General features: G+C 32.8%; 1 pseudogene; it reads left to right on the top strand.

Moving 5' to 3' along the window:
• Positions 1-238: 238 nt before the first annotated feature.
• LOC122095319 lies at positions 239-335 on the top strand (annotated as a pseudogene).
• The last annotated feature ends 4807 nt before the right edge of the window (positions 336-5142 follow it).

The raw sequence follows: 5142 nt of genomic DNA, 5'->3' as shown, positions 1-5142 counted from the left end.
TTGAGAGTATGATCAAATTCCAAATAAAAAGACTTAAGATAGTCATTGACAAAAAAATTTGCAAATGTGAGCAATTGATTGATCAATATAATTTTTTCTACTATTCACAGAATTTTAGGGAAATAAGATCGATAGCATTGTTAGGAACAATACGGTTTCCTTGTTACAAGTAGGCACCCATAGATATAGGCTTGTATAAAGATTGCATCATTAACTACTTAAATTTAGAGGATACTACATGCTTCAGCAGCACTAATACTCAAATTACAATGCAGAGATTAACATGGCACTTGCACAAGGATAACATGAAAATTTGAGAAGTATTCCATATGTTTCATTCTTCAGATGCAAGAAATGAAAAACAGTTATTAAAACAAAATTACAACTGTAACAATACACGTAATTCATATAATTAAATTCAGTTTGACATCAGTGTATTAAATATTCACCTCAGAAAGGCGTTTACATAGGATAAACTTTACAAAACTTTTCAAATTAGACAACATTGTCATTTTATCCCAAAGCAAAATAATATTAAGACCTAGAAAAAAAGGAATCAAACTGTTTCTATATGGAATACAATCAGAAAGAACACATTAATGAACCTCAATATTATAAAATAATGTAGAATTCAAAGTATATCTAGGAGAAAATAAAATAAATTATGAACATTATGCAAACATAGAATATAGAATATTTTAAAATATACTTTTTCAGACAAGCACCAGAAATATTTTAGTTTCTGTACTACTCATTTCAACAGGTAAGTTAAAATTGTTTCTGATTAAAAAATCACAAACTCTGAAGAAATCATTATACATGTATACAAAAACTATTGAATACATTTTGACATCCAATGCAGGCAATTCACTTGGAAGAATTCTGCGGAATCCATGAATTTTTACAGTAAAATATTGGTGTTGCTGGGCACATGTGGCTTATGCCTATAATGCTAGCTACACAAGAGGCTGAGATCTGAGGATCATGGTTCCAAGGCAGCCTGGGAAGGAAAGTCTGTGGTACTCTTATCTCCAATAAACCACTAGAAAACTGGAAGTGGAGCTGAGACTCAAGTAGTAGAGCACTCACCTTGAGCTGAAGAGCACAGAAATAGCTCCCAGGCCCAGAGTTCAAGCCCCATGACAGACCAAAATAGAATATATTGCTCTTATTTGGATTGTGAAAATATTTTGTAGGGACACAAAAGATCGACTTGCATTTTTGAAATTTAAGAAACTTAACCCGACCATTAGGACATAGGTGAACAATTTGTACAGCCTTCCACAACTTCATAGAGGTAGTGATACATACTTATCCTTTTGGCAATATCAAATGCAATTTTTTCTATGTTGTTCTCCAGGCCTGGTTTTATATAATGGTTCAACAGAAGGAAATCAAGCATATATTTGCTAGCTCAATTCTCAGCAGCAAGATGTAAGGGGGACAAGTGGCCTTTAGTTGGGCATTGGTATCTGCATCATGATGAAGTAATAAAGAAGTCACTCTGGTATTATTCCACGTATATGCACTGTGCAGGGGTGTCCAGTCATCTACAGTTATTGCATGTGCCGCTTGAGACACCAACTCACTGACAATGTCTAATTGTCCACTGTACGCTTCTCGATGAAGATGGGTATACTCATCGTCATCCCTACTATTCACATGAGTGGCCTTTTGGGAAAGAAGTCTCCGCACTGTAGTAAGTCGAATATTTTTGGCAGCCCAATGAAGAAATTTGCTTGGATCCTTCTTCATTTTTTTTCTTGCAATTGTTATCATTCCTTATTTTTTCATCTTGTTCTTCATATTCCTAAGAATTGCCTAACCAGAAACTTTGAGTGCCAGTGGGAATGAGGTGTCCATGTATTTTCCTAATAGTTCACATTGGTTGAACTGGTCAGAAATATCCAGTGAATTTTCCGCAACTGTTTATTCACCATGATTTATTTTCTCTTTTTCCAATTTTACTATTCGAAATTATTCTCACTGGAGAGTAGGGAATTGATGGAGAGCAGAGGAAAGGTGTTCCTCCGTATTCAAATGTACACACTGAAAATGAGGACCAGTGATGTCTTCATGTGCAGCTTATTCTAGGAATGAGAAATTAGGAAATAACGCCTTCTATATAAATGATTTGGGAAATGGCAGAGCAAAAACTGAAATGATGCAACCAAAAATATGAAAGCAAAATAAATTAGGATAATTATGGAGCAATCATATTATCTATGAGAACCAAGAAAGGGAGAGAGAGACAGATGATGTGCAATGACCTAGCTAGCCACAAAATCCATGCCTCTGATCAATTTATAGAGCAAACAAAATTTTATTTTATAAAAAAGATGGGAATAGAATTTATGTATTTACTTGAAATTAGTAAATACATTTATAGTAGCCTACATAATGAGACATAACTTTGACCAAATTACAGACAATAAACTAATTCCTTGATAATTCTAGCAACAGATCTGACTGAAACCAGGTGAATCACACTTTTCCTGTATAATGAAGAAATAGTAAGGTAGTAAAGCAGCTACAGAAGGCAGGGAGATTGTATCTGTGACAAAACTTTGTGGAAATTGGTATTGAGGATTTCTTACTGGTGATCCACTTGCACTGGAAGCATGATTCTGAAATATTGATTTCTGATTCTGAATTATTGATTTGATCATTATATTCTCCAAGAAGAAAAATGAGAATTGATAGTTAAGGACTACTAATACATTTTGACCTTCTCACTAAGCACTTTCAATTATTGAAATCACATGAAGACAATAGACAGGCCTACTTTTTAAATGAAAGCAAGTGTCTTTAAAAAAAAAAAAACAAGGAATATATGTAGTCATGCAAAGGACTTCTATTTTACCAGTGCCTCATACATTTTTCTAATGTTGGATAACAATAAATAATGGATCTATTAGAAAGCTCTTAAGGCTCATATGTTCAATAGTGAATTCTCTTACACTATAATATGATATTTTTTGTGTATGGTCTTAAGAATAATTTACATTACTAACTTGAATTTCTGACAGGACAGTATCATCACTGTACATCTTGCTTCTATACTCTCAGTTTTAAATTACTATTTAAGTATGTGCATTTGATAGCTACAGAGGAAAAATTAGAAGCCACACTGATGTCTTCTGTCTTTAGTAGTAGTTAATCAGAAAGATGAAATCTGAGGATTGTGGTTTGAAAGCAGGCCAAGAAAAAAAAAGTCCATTAGATTCTGATTTGAAAGTAACCAGAAAAAGCTAGAAATGGAGCTATGGTACAAGCAGTAAAATGCTAGCCTTGAGAAAACTGAAACAAAAAATAAATTCTGGGACAAAGCCAGGCTCTGAGTTCAAGCCCTAGTATTAGCACCAAACGAATTAATAAGGTAATCAATTAATTAAAAATAAATTAAGTGGTCACATTTGGAAAGTCAGGTAAAATGTAACATGGGTGGTGATGGTTCATGTATTATTTTGTAATAAGGCATATTATCATTTGTCCTAATCACTAATATTTTATTTGAACTTTTTTGTACAATAAACCCTGAATTTAGCATGCATGTACATGTGTGTGTACATGTGCGAACATGTGTATACATGTATATGTGTGCGTGTGCTGTTGCAATGTTGCTTGCCAATCTGGACAGAGTGAGGCTGAAAAGAGCTAACTGTCTTGCAATGTTTTATTTATCAGTGTTCTGTCATGTCATTTCAGTGGAACCACCCTTCTGTACATATTATTTGTCTACTAAAAAAGTCATCATAATCAAAGCATTTACAGCATTAAGTTAGATAAAGAGACCGCTTTCAGCTCTTATTGTATGTGAGGTAAGAAGATACAGACATAATTAGGTAGTAAGATATTGCTGTAAGATGATTGTCAGTACAAAATTCATATTTGACCTCTTAAATTGGTTATACTTTTAATATACACTCATGGAGTGATTTGGACCGACGTGACCAAACAGGTGTTACTCTCTGGTTATTCCTGTGAAACACAAGTTGGATAAACTCTTTCCGGTTTTCTGTAGAAAATCACTTTCTTTGCAAGACCATATCTATTCGCACTAAGAGTTAATCAAACCCATATTACGTTTGAATATCCCATCTTATTGACAAAATAAGTATTGTCGATATGCTTGTTAGATATTCCTTCCAAAAACGAACAAACAAAAAGGATGTGTCATGTCCAGATTGTGTATGCATTTGAAGGTGTTTTGTACATGCACAGGGATCTTTACCAATGGCTCTTTTGTGGGAGTAACTATGGCAACTTTAACAAATAAGGCTTTTTGAATATCTTTTCCAATATACATAACATCCCAGAGGAAGTCTTGCAATTTCTGAAAGTCCTTTGAATATTTTAGTATTATTTCAGTTCATTGACTATAGAGCTAAAATTTCTGAAATAAATATTGTTAAGATCTGAAAATGTAAGTGGGCATATAGGCTTTTTCATGCATCATTTTATGAAAACCCAGTTTTTATGAAAGTAAATGGAATAGAATAAAAGAATGTAAGTGAATTGGGTAAGCTAATTATTAGTATAACTTTGTTTTCTATTAACAGTCCATTGAATGTACATGATGCAGTTAAATTATTTCCTTTGTGTCTCTGTACTTCAGTTAGTTTTAGAATCTTTATAGTTATGAGTGAATGTTTAGTATAAATAAAGGTCTTTTTAAATGATTAGAATTAACCTGGTGTTATGTGTCCTACTCCCAAGAAAATGAGTTATTTTTAAGTGTTAAGAGTTTATCATTTTCATTATCATTATCATAGGGAATCATTATCATTATCATAGGGAATTAAAAAATGCAGTAGTATTGATGTCTTTTTAAACCAATTGTATTCACAAGTTGGAGAATCTTTAATTCATACTTAGGTCTTGGTGCTTATGATTTTTAACCTCTCATTCCTAACATTAATATGTCAGACTGCATTTTTGTGTATATGAAAGGTAAAATATTTATCTGGGGTGAAAAGTGATTTTTATATCAGTCTTTCTTTAATAACATTATAAAGTAGTACATTTCTCTCAAAATGTTGGGTATCAAAAGCAATCAAAATACTTCTAATGGTAAACAATTTAGGTGAGCTACAATATGGAAACAATTGCTCCAAAAGACCTGCAGTCTGTTTCCATCAG

This window comes from Dipodomys spectabilis, unplaced genomic scaffold, assembly GCF_019054845.1.
Source record: "Dipodomys spectabilis isolate Male_0828 unplaced genomic scaffold, ASM1905484v1 ptg000343l, whole genome shotgun sequence".
Lineage (NCBI taxonomy): Eukaryota > Metazoa > Chordata > Mammalia > Rodentia > Heteromyidae > Dipodomys > Dipodomys spectabilis.
Note: the sequence above shows the minus strand (reverse complement) of the source record. Positions and strands in the feature narration are given on the sequence as shown.